The 12,631-nt window shown below is 40.7% G+C and overlaps 1 protein-coding gene across 2 annotated transcripts in view; it reads right to left on the reverse strand.

The window, feature by feature from the left end:
* Positions 1–12,631, reverse strand: part of auh (AU RNA binding protein/enoyl-CoA hydratase) — a 205,217-nt gene that overhangs the window by 161,565 nt on the left and 31,021 nt on the right. The gene's annotated exons all lie outside the window — the stretch shown is intronic.

Here is a 12,631-nt window from a genome sequence, read left to right on the forward strand (position 1 = left end):
CATTGAATCCTATCAAATTTTGAGAGGCTAGATTGAGTGGACATGAAAAATATGTTTTCAATAGTAGAGGAGTCTAGGACCAGAAGACACAGCCTCAGATTAGAGGGATGCCCATTGAGAACGGAGGTTTCTTTAGCAACACGCTGGAAGAACTCAGCAGGTCAAGGTAGCATCTATGGAGAAGAATAAACAGTCAACGTTTCAGGCCTGGGGATAGAAAATCTGGAATTCATTGCCACAGATGGCTAATGGAGGACAAGTCTATGGGTATATTTAAAACAGAGGTTGAAAGGTTCTTGATTATTCAGGGCGTCAAATGTTACGAGGAGATTGGGATTGAGAGGGATAATAAATCAGCCATGGTGGAGCAGACTCAATGAGACAAATGGCCTAATTCTGCTCCTATGTTTTATGGTCTTAGAAAATAAACAGTTCCACAATTGGTCACAACTACATCAGATTACAAATGCTATGGTCTGGAAATTCATGTGCACCTTTATGAACGGCCTAGGCCTCAGACACTTACTATGCACTCAGGTGCTACCTGCTGCATTCAAGATGTTGTAGTAAGATTTGAGGGGGCATTGCTGCACAGCACTAATGGATAATTATAGTGGGAAACAACAGCATAGCAATAGTTGGAAGGAGTCAAGATATAGCCACAGAGAGCTTAAGAGTTGAGAGATTTAACTAAGTAAATGAATCAGGATGGCAGCAGAATGACAGAAGGTTGGAAGTTTGCTGTTCTCATTCCATACACATCTGATGCACAAATTGGATTGGGACTGCACAGATAATTTGCACTTGGAAGCACTTGTTCAAATTTTTGGGGTAACATACAACAACTTGGAAACAGTCATTTCCATTTCACTTGAAGTGGAGGAGAAGAAACCAAGTTTCATGTAATTAACTTACTAGGCATATGTCTGAAATGTTGATATTAAAAGAATTTATTTGATTGCATCAAGAAATTTATTCAGCTGATTTTTATTTTTATGTTGGCGTTGTTAAATCAACACATGCAGATTTTTTTTAATAGTGAAGGAACTAAGACAGCTAAATGACTTCAAATGAGCATATAAATGCATGTTCTCAAGTTCAAGTGGAAAAGAACTACCAAATAAAAGCACAGCATAAACTACGCATAAGTAACATGATATATGACATCTTGCACTGATGCAACACAGCAAAGTGCTAAATTAGCTGTTTGACATTAAAATTAAAAAGCAACAACTGATGCTATATTGCCAATCACATCAACTCAAATGTCACTGAGGAAGATTTCTCAGAGTGAAGTTTACAGGTTAACAGAGACTTCAGATAGCGACTCCATTAATTTTAAATTATTGACAATGCCATTGCTTGTTTCAATTCCAGTTCTTCTTGATGCTTTTCCCACATTTCCAACAACCGCCTCATAGCTCCAGGGATCCCAGTTCAATTCTGACTTCAGGCTATTTGGGTAGAGTTTACACACTCTCCCTGTACCTACATGGGTTGGGTTAATTAGTGGCTACAAATTACCGCTCAGTCGTTAAAAGAATAATCAAAGGGGAATTGATGGGTATGCAAGAGGAAATGTATTGCCATGGAGAAGTGAGAGAAAGGAAGAAGATTGAAGGGAATTGTTCTGATAGGAGTAAGTAAAAATCTGATAGGTTAAATAATAAGCTAAATAAGAGGTTTTACTTTCAAATATTGGCCCCTTAAATCTGTAACTATTTCCTCTGGTGTAGAGCCAGAACCTAAGCCTGCTTTTGGTAGGCTGTTTCCACTATTCACTTTTCTTCCGTTGAGAAGGCAACAGCTTATTTAGAACACAGCAGTTATTTACATTGCTACTAGACAATCGATCCTAAAAAATAATCTACATCAGAACACTGCTGTTGCTGCATAAATTAATGTCACAAGACAACTTCCATAACTTCATTGCCACTGGCTTGTATCTGCTCAAGATTTTACAGAACTATTCAACAATGCTGCCTGTGTTGCCCTGCATTACTCCCAACTAGCGCAAGCAGCTTGTGTAATTCTGTTAAGATCAGTTCCTTCACAAGAATCCTAAACGTCAAGTGAATCAAAAGAGCTGAAAGTTTGATTCCCAAAGTAGCAATCTCCCACCAATTATTGCGGGGAATCATCAAAAAACAAAATGCGACATGATATTTAAAATGTCTATAAGTTAAACTTTTTTAAAAATGCAGTACAGTGTATATACTATTCTTTAAAAACATAAACATTCACTGTTATTCAAATATTTCTGAAGGTCAGAAACATTTCATGTTTTATCGCTTTAACAGCCTGCAGGTGTGGCTTAGTTGCCTGACAAAGAATCAGGGGCATCGCCTGTTCTCAAACATGAGAAATTCTGCAGATGCTGGAAAACCAAAGCAACACACATAAAATGCTGGAGGAGCTCAGCAAGCCAAGCAGCATCTATGGAAAAGAGTAAACAGTCGACATTTCGGGCCAAGACTATTCATCACTCTTGTTCTGGTTCCTTTTATGTAATAGATACCATTATATTATGGAAGACCCTTGTCACCAGACAGTGCCTTACACCACTAAAATGAGAACACCACAAATCAACTGGAGGTTATTTGTCAGCAGCAAGTACTAATGTGTATTAACATACAAATCACAATGCATTAATGGCACTCCAGGACAAATACTTCCCAGGTGATGTCAGATATGTGACCAGTACCCTATCAGCATAGGTTAGGAGCCTCACTAACACGAATGTTTCCCTAGACACCTGGAAATTTCTGATCGAAGTCTTATGATTCCATGATCAGTCATACCTCAGAGAATAAAATTTACATAGTTCTGCTTTCTGTGCTTTGAATATTGTCTCAGTTTATGTCTGACTGCTTAAATATTCTCAGAAAGATTCCAGATACTTAGAAAAGGTGACCTGAATTACTTGAGTCACAGAAGTCATATAATGCAAGAAAACAATTAAATTCTTGGAAGCAAAGTGCTGGCGGTAAATACATTAGAGAGTCAGAAGTATTTTTCTTCCAAATAGCAATTGTAGATCAAAGCATGATTAACTGATCAAGTGGAAATATCCAATGTTATTACCATTAAAAACTGTGAACTATTTTCAATAATGCTTTGTTCCCTATCAAAATCAATTTCAAAAGCTCTACCATGCCATCCCATCTCTACTCTGAAGTTCTTGAATGTGATGCAAATTCCCAAATCAAGATGCAACTTTTCTGCAGCTCTATGTTGATCCTCTAAAAACAAGTTTCAGTTCTTCAAGTTCTCTTAAATATTCCTATTCTGTTAAAATTTATATATTCTGGCAGTGCCCTATAAGCAAAATAAAAACTGCAGATATTGGAAATCTGTCAAAAATACAGAAAATGCTACAAGTATTAGAGATGATGAAGGGTTAGTTGTCTAAACCTATTCAAGGATTATGAGGGGAGGCCAGGATTCACCTTAGTGTGGAAACAGCAATCTTAAAGCAATCGTGCTAAATTGCCATTTAGCAAATGATTGCAATCATGGAGCACACGCCAAGCCCAGAATCAAATGAAATATTTGTCTTACATCAGAATGACACAGCTTATTTAGGAATGATAGAGAGTTGGTAGGTTAATTTGCTACTGTAAACTGCACCAAGTGCATACACAAGTGGTAGTCTCTTTTGAGGATTTGTTGATCATGTGGCAAAAAAATGAGATTACCAATGAAGAGCAGTCAATGATTGACCCAGACTTCATGAGCTGAAGGGCCAACATCCATGCTGTATCCTTCTATGACTTTTCTCAGCAAGCCATGTGGCATTTGTGGAGAATGAAATAAGAGTTAGCATTTCAGGGTAATATTTTTTTATTCATAATTCAAAGGTCACTGATTTGAAATGTTGACTTAATTCTTCTCTTTCTACAGATGTTGCCTGATTTAGTAAGCATCTCCAGGATTGGTGAATATCTCCAGCATTTTCTGTATTAATATTCACCATAGAGGTGAAATCTTTATCAACCATTCAGTTAACGGCACTGATAACCACAGTTCTTTCTACAACATCAATGGCTCTAGAATCTTTCATATTTCTATATTTCTCTCTGTCCCGCCAGCAACTGGACCAGAACGCCACAGCCAGGCTCCTGACAGGTGTCCGGAAGAGGGACCATATTACTTCTATCCTGGCCTCTATCCACTGCCTACCAGTACGGTTTAGAATTGATTTTAAGGTTCTCCTGTTTGCTTATAAAGCCCTAAATGGACTGGCCCCCTCCTATATCGCAGACCTTCTAACCCCTTATTCTACTTCCAGGTCCCTCAGGTCGGCTGACATGGGGCTGCTGGCTAACCCCCGATCTAAATTTAAGTTCAGGGGAGACCGTGTTTTTGCTGTTGTAGCCCCTAGACTGTGGAACAGTATTCCCCTCCCTATTAGATCTGCCCCCACCATTGACTCTTTTAAGTCCGGCCTCAAAACTTACGTTTATTCACTAGCGTTTGAATCTTCCTGATGTGGCTGCTTTTTAGCTTGTGCCTAGGCTCATGTGTTGTTTATTTTGTGTCTATAAGCTGTCTTCCTTGTTGTTTATATATGTGTTTCTTGTAATTGTGATTTTAGCTACCTGTTATAGTTTGTACAGCACTTTGGTCAACATGGGTTGTTTTTAAATGAGCTTTATAAATAAATTTGACTTGACTTGACTATATTGTCCCCCTTCATAATATACACACTGCAATGAAAAAAAAAGTTGAGATCAGTCCCCAATTTTATGCTCATGATCTATATTCGTATTTCTCCGAACTCTTGTCTCAATACAATTGCTCAGGCAACATCAGTAATGTACAAGTTGGAACTACAAACTTCTAACCAGTCCATAACCATCAACTAATGCTAGTCTCCTGTGAATCTACATGCTAATTCAGCATACCATGATACCAATACCATAGAATCAATGCTCTGGCCTTCTCTCCCTAATCTAGGGGTTCGCAACCTTTTTTATGCTATAGGCATCTACCATTAACTGAGGGGTCCATGGACCCTAGGTTGGAAACTGTTGTTCTTTCTGATTTCTCCTCCTTTTTAACAAGTCCCAGCTTTTTGAATAGGTACATCACCATGCCTTCTAGAATTCTTATAACAAAAATAGTAGGCAAAATAGTTTGCAGACAGGAGGAATTCTGCAGATGCTGGAAATTCAAGCAACACACATCAAAGTTGCTGGTGAACGCAGCAGGCCAGGCAGCATCTCTAGGAAAAGGTACAGTTGACGTTTTGGGGTGAGACCCTTCATCAGGACTAACTGAAAGAAGAGCTAGTAAGAGATTTGAAAGTGGGAGGGGCAGGGGGAGATCCAAAGTGATAGGAGAAGACAGGAGGGAAAGGGATGGAGCCAAGTGCTGGACAGTTAATTGGCAAAAGGGATATGAGACGATCATGGGACAGGAGGCCCAGGGAGAAAGAAAAGGGCGGGGGGGGGAGAAAACCCAGAGGATGGGCAAGGGGTATAGTGAGAGGGACAGAGGGAGAAAAAGGAGAGAGAGAGAAAGAATGTGTGTATATAAATAAATAACGGATGGGGTACAAGGGGGAGGTGGGGCATTAGCGGAAGTTTGAGAAGTCAATGTTCATGCCATCAGGTTGGAGGCTACCCAGATGGAATACAAGGTGTTGTTCCTCCAACCTGAGTGTGGCTTCATCTTTACAGTAGAGGAGGCCGTGGATAGACATATCAGAATGGGAATAGGGCGTGGAATTAAAATGTGTGGCCACTGGGAGATCCCGCTTTCTCTGGCAGACAGAGCGTAGGTGTTCAGCGAAACGATCTCCCAGTCTGCGTCCGGTCTCGCCAATATATAGAAGGCCACATCGGGAGCACCGGACGCAGTATATCACCTCAGTTGACTCACAGGTGAAGTGTCGCCTCACCTGGAAGGACTGTCTGGGGTCCTGAATGGTGGTAAGGGAGGAAGTGTAAGGGTATGTGTAGCACTTGTTCCGCTTACAAGGATAAGTGCCAGGAGGGAGATCCGTGGGGAGGGATAGGGGGGATGAATGGACAAGGGAGTCGCGTAGGGACCTGGAAAGCAAAAGGGGGGGGATGGAAAGACGTGCTTAGTGGTGGGATCCCACTGGAGGTGGCGGAAGTTATGGAGAATAATATGTTGGGCCCGGAGGCTGGTGGGGTGGTAGGTGAGGACAAGGGGAACCCTATTCCTAGCGGGAGGATGGAGTGAGAGCAGATGTGCGTGAAAAAGGGGAGATGCGTTTGAGAGCAGAGTTGATGGTGGAGGAAGGGAAGTCCATTTCTTTAAAAAAGGACATCTCCCTCATCCTGGAATGAAAAGCCTCATCCTGAGAGCAGATGTGGCGGAGACGGAGGAATTGTGAGAAGGGGATGGCATTTTTGCAAGAGACAAGGTGAGAAGAGGAATAGTCCAAATAGCTGTGAGAGTCAGTAGGCTTATAGTAGACATCAGTAGATAAAATGTCTCCAGAGATAGAGACAGAAAGATCTAGAAAGGGGAGGGAGGTGTCGGAAATGGACCAGGTAAATTTGAGGGCAGGGTGAAAGTTGGAGGCAAAGTTAATGAAGTCAATGAGCTCAGCATGCGTGCAGAAAGCAGCACCAATGCAGTCATCAATGTAGCGAAGGAAAAGTGGGGGACAGATACCAGAATAGGTTTGGAACATAGATTGTTCCACAAAGCCAACAAAAAGACAGGCATAGCTAGGACCCATACGGGTGCCCATAGCTACACCTTTAGTTTAGAGGAAGTGGGAGGAGCCAAAGGAAAAATTATTAAGAGTAAGGACTAATTCCGCTAGACGGAGGAGAGTGGTGGTAGAGGGGAACTGGTTAGGTCTGGAATCCAAAAAGAAGCGGAGAGCTTTGAGACCTTCCTGATGGGGGGATGGAAGTATATAGGGACTGGACATCCATGGTGAAAATAAAGCGGTGGGGGCCAGGGAACTTAAAATCATTGAAAAGTTTAAAAGCGTGAGAAATGCCACGAATATAGGTAGGAAGGGATTGAACAAGGGGGGATAAAACCGTGTCGAGATATGCAGAAATGAGTTCGGTGGGGCAGGAGCAAGCTGAGACAATAGGTCTGCCAGGACAGGCAGGTTTGTGGATCTTGGGTAGGAGGTAGAAACGGGAAGTGTGGGGTGTGGGAACTATAAGGTTGGTAGCAGTGGATGGGAGATCCCCTGAGCGGATAAAGTCGGTGATGGTGTGGGAGACAATGGCCTGGTGCTCCTTAGTGGGGTCACAATCGAGGGGTAAATAAGAGGAGGTATCCGCGAGTTGTCGCTGTGCCTCGGCAAGGTAGAGGTCAGTACGCCAGACTACAACAGCATCCCCTATCAGCGGGTTTTATAGTAAGGTTAGGATTAGTGCGGAGGGAATGGAGAGCAGAGCATTCGGAAGGAGTAATGTTGGAATGGGAACAAGGTGTGGTGAAGTCGAGACGGTTGATGTCCCGTCAGCAGTTAGCAATAAAGAAATCCAGAGCAGGCAGAAGACCAGAGCAGGGTGTCCATGAAGAGGAGGAGGGTTGAAGACGGGAGAAAGGGTCATCAGTGGGGGTGGAACAGTCAAAATAGTTAAATCAACTGAAGTAATTGCAGATATTTTGCGACATTAAGTGCTAAATATAAGGAACAAGACATATCTTTCAAATTTAAGACTAAAGTAAAAGAGTCCTGAAGAGAGAAGATAGGAAGATAGGGAACTAGATAGGAAGCTGAAAACCTGGACCTCAAGGGTAGTGACCTATGGATTGCTGCCTGTGCCATGTGCCAGTGAAGGTAAGAATAGCATAAATGTGTGGCTGATGAATTGGTGCAGGGGTCAGGGTTTCAGATTTCTGGATCATTGTGATCTCTTCTGTTGAAAGTATGCGCTGTACAAAATAGACAGGTTACATGTGAACTCAAGGGGGAGAAATATCCTTGCTGGGAAATTTGCTTGACCTACTGGGGAGAGTTTGGACTAGTTTGGCAGAGGTATGGGAACCAGCGTCAGGTCAGAGGATGGGGATACTGGTATGCAGGTAGATACAGCACGTAGAGAGACTGTGAAGAACGGCAAGCAGTTGTTAGGGCAAAATTGTATTATTCAGTTTGATGGGTTGACGTGTCTATTTTAATGCAAGTATCAGGAACAAAGGTAATGAACCTACAGCATGGGTCAGTGCATGGAACTATGACACTATATCCATTAAAGAAACTTGTAACAAGAGCAGGAATAGCTGCTAGATATTCAGGAGTTTAGATTTTTCAAAAGAGACAGGGAGGGAAGTAAAAGAGGTAGGGAAATCGCAATGCTAATCAGGGACAGTATCACAGCTGAAGAAAGAAAGAAAGTCTTGAAGGAATCATCTACTGAATCAGAGTGTGTGAAAGTCAGAAACAGGAAGGGACCAATCACTCTGTTGAGAGTATTCTATGGAACACCCATGAGGAACATAGATACTGAGGAACTTATCTGAAGACAGATTTTGGAAAGGTGCACAAATAACAGGGCTGTTGTCATGGGGGTCTCCAACTTCCCTAACATTGATTGGCACCAGCTTAGTGCAAAAGATTTAGATGGGCAGAATTTGTTAGATGTGACCAGAATGGATTCCTGACACATTGTGTAGACAGGCAGACTAGAGAAGATGCCATACAGGATCTGGTACTAGTCAATCAAAACAGGTCACTGATAAACTGACAGATCTCCAAGTTGGTGAGCATTTTGGAGACAATAACCACAACACTCTATTTTTTTTAACAATAGCCTTGGAGAGGGACAGGAGCAAACGGTATGGGAAAGTATTTAATTGGGGGCGAGGGAATTACGATGCCATTAGCCAGGAACTTGGGAGGGCAAGTTGGGAACAGATGTGCTCAGAGAAACACATAACAGAAATGTGGAGGTTGTTTAGAGAGTACTTGCATAGATTTCTAGATAGGTTCATCCCATTGAGGCAGAAAAAAAGATGGTAGGGTGAAGGAACCACATTAACACTACATGTGGAATATCTAGTTAAGAGGAAGAAAGAAGCTTACCTGAGGTTTAGGAAGCAAGGATAAGACAGGATCTAGAGAGTTACAAGGTAGCCAGGAAGGAGCTGAAAAAGAGACTTAGGAGTGCTAACAGGGGACAAGAAAAGGCCTTGGTGAGTAGGATTAAAGAAAGTCCAAGACATTCTACACATATGTTAAGAACAGGAGGATGATAGGGATAGATCCGGTGTCAGAGGAGGTAAGGCAGGTTCTTAATTAATATTTTACTTCAGTAATTCATCAGTGAGAAGGAAATTGTTGTTTGTGAAGACAGCATAAAACAAATTGATGTGCTAGAACACATCGAGGTTAAAAAAAAGAGATGTGCTGGAACCTTTGAAAAACAGTAGGACAGAAAAGTACGCAGGGTCAGACTGGATATACCCCAAGTTACTATGGGAAGTGAGGGAAGAGATTACCGCACCTTTCGCATCCTCACTGACCACAGGAGTAGTACCACATGACTGAAGTGTGGCAAATATTACTCCTTTTTTCAGGGGACATAATTTTAAAATGATTGGAAGTAAGAACAGGGGGTGAATGTCAGAGGCAAGTTTCTTTTACACAGAGTGATGAGTGCGTGGAATGAGATGCCGGGGTAGTGGTAGCAGCAGATGCATTAGAGACATTTAAGGTACTCTTAAAGAGACTCTTAGATAGGCACATGGACAATAGAAAATGGTGGGCTATTTGGGAGAGAAGGGTAAAATTGATCAAGGAGTAGGTTAAAGAGTCAGTTCAACATTGGGAGTCAAAGGAGCTGTACTACACCATAATGTTCTATGTTCTAAATAGCAAATCCATAATAACTAAGATACAGTCCAGGATGACTTCAATGTAAATTAACAAAATTTAAATTAAGCTTAACCTGACATACATCACTTAACTAAATTAAATTTTTCACAGCACCATCCCCTGTATGGACTAACTCAAAAAATTCAGTCCTACTTGCAACTATTAGCTTAAAAAAAAATCAACAAGTGTATATTTTGGAGTTTCCGATGATAGTAATAGTTGAGCTTGTTTTCTCAACCATGACTCTTTTCATGTTGTTTTTCTTAGATAGCATCGAATATCTGATAAAAGCATACCAGACTGTAATATTCAAATGAGAAGCACAACCTCCGGCAGCTTACCAAAGCTTTCATTAACATGATTTTTATAAAGTTAACAGTCAGCATGTCACATTTTCCCTCAATAAAAAAAATCATTTTTATTCGAAGATCATTTGTTAAACATGATCAACACACTTCCAAGAATCAAGTGTATTCCAAAGTCATTAGTTCCAGCCCACAAATACCGGTTGCCATTAGAGAAACAACATATGGTGGCAGTAAAAGCAAATTCTATCCGATATAATTTTAAATTACTGTCCTAGCAAGATGGTTGTGGAGAGGTCATGATCTATCTCTCAAAAGCAATCTTATGATGCAGTCATGCTAAATCATCAGTTAGTAACTTGCTGTATTCATGGAAGCCCAGAATCAGATGACAAGCTTCTATTGCATCAGAATAGCACAGAATATTTAGGTTTTGTGGTAAGTAAAAGAGATACCACATTTGAACAAAAACATTTGAAACTCTGGTGTTGAATTAGGAAATGTAATGAAATATCAATTCGTTATAAAATAATATATAATGGGTCTTCTAGTATTTATGCATTCTACAGCTGTTAAGATGAGCTGTAGCATAGGTACCCACTTCAAACTAGTATTTTTTTTTAATATTTAAGAAAGAAATCGAGTATTTTGATACTTGTGCAATTGCCTCTAAAGAGTCAGTGGCCCTGTTGCAATGTATTTGTTGCCTTCCCTTTAGAATAGATTCAATATTGTTACCCATTTTGATTTTCTGCTATAGAACCTCTTCTGGATACTGTATATTCTTTAAAATCATAATTATGCTGATGCTGGAAATCTGAAAAGAAAAGAAAATCCTGGAACACACAACAGGTTAGGTGGAATCTATGGAAAGAGAAAAAGGGTTAACGTGTCAGTTGCAGAATCTGTTAGAACTGGAAAAGCTAGAAAACATATTTCCAATCCACCTGGACCTTATTTCTGGCCTTCAGCAGTCTCTAGATCTTTTTATTGCTACCTGCTCACATAACTGTCTTGATTTTGCATTCCCCTCATCCACTTTAATTTGCTTCTTTCTGAACCTTTTTTTTTACTTTTTGCCCAACATCCATGAGCAGGACAATCTGAAAGACACTTTGTTTCAGCATGCACTTTCCCCTGCAAATATTTTTTTCCACTACCTTGATTCCATCCTTTCTTCCCAGATTCAGACATTTCCTATTTACATTTGTGACATGTCTAATGGCCTTCAATTTGCTCATCTATACCATGGATATCTACTCCGTTACTCCCGAACGAGGGCAGTCCACTTCTTTCTTGACACAGCTCCAATTCCCCGTCGTCACTCATTCACATGACTAAATTCATTCTCACATTGAACTTCTAAACTCCAGTTAATTTTACCTGATTAAGATCTAGCTCATGAAAATTTACAAGGTCTATAGTTTTCGTGTGATAATTAGAATAGTCTTAGTATCCCACTCAGTCTCCCCAAGGTTAACTATTTTTCCAATACTTACTGTAATCATACAAAGTCCAAAAGTTTCAATACTCTTGCTGCCATTTCCATCTGATGAATCCATAGCTATTCCCTTCTCTTTATGGATTTCCATCTCAGGAGTTGGTCTAGCAGCAAAACTCCATTACAAGCTTACAGCTATCTCAACTAGAATTCCTCTCACACTGCCTCTTTTAAGGACTCCTGTCCATTTTCCCAGTTCCTCCACCTCAACGGTACTTACTACAATATTGAGACTTTTCACAAAGATGAATTCCTTCTCCCTGAAGCACACTTTCCTCTACTCACTGAGTGGAGAACATGTCTCCATCCTCTATTTCTGAACTGAGCAAGGACAGAGTTCACCTGTTCTCACCTTCCATCCCACCAGACTCCACGTTCAGCAGATCATCCTTCACAATTCCTGACAGCTCTAATATGATTCCCTCACAACTTCCCTTCCTCTCCTAGCACTATTACAATGAAGCACAACATAAGCTTGAGGAACAATACTTCATCTGTCCTCTTTGCAAAATTTAACCTTCCAGACTTAATAATAAATTATCTGACTTCAGGTAATTCACTTTCTTTGTTTGTTTCAAAGAAAGAATCAAGACCAACTAGTGTTGCAAGTCATCCATTGGTAATATTGGCTAAAGTTTATCTCAACCATTACCACACATGTATTACAACAATGCATGCTGCAATTTCTATGTTCCTTGTTGTATTTTCATTCTCTTTAAAAGGACTCATTTCATAACTTTTGTAAATCTTCTAACCGCCTCCATTACCACATCCAAGACCAAGGTAACATATCTGAACAACTGGTGTCCTGTCGCACTAACCTCAATAATAAACAAATGCTTTGAGAGGCTGGTCAAGGACTACATCTGCAGCGTGCTACCACCCACACTGAAACCCCTACAATTTGCTTATTGACACAACCGATTGACAGATGACGCAATAACCCCAGCTCTACACACCATCCTTACACATCTGGAGAAGAAGGATACTTATGTGAGA

The sequence above is a fragment of the Mobula hypostoma genome, chromosome 16, assembly GCF_963921235.1.
Source record: "Mobula hypostoma chromosome 16, sMobHyp1.1, whole genome shotgun sequence".
NCBI classification, from domain to species: Eukaryota; Metazoa; Chordata; class Chondrichthyes; order Myliobatiformes; family Myliobatidae; genus Mobula; species Mobula hypostoma.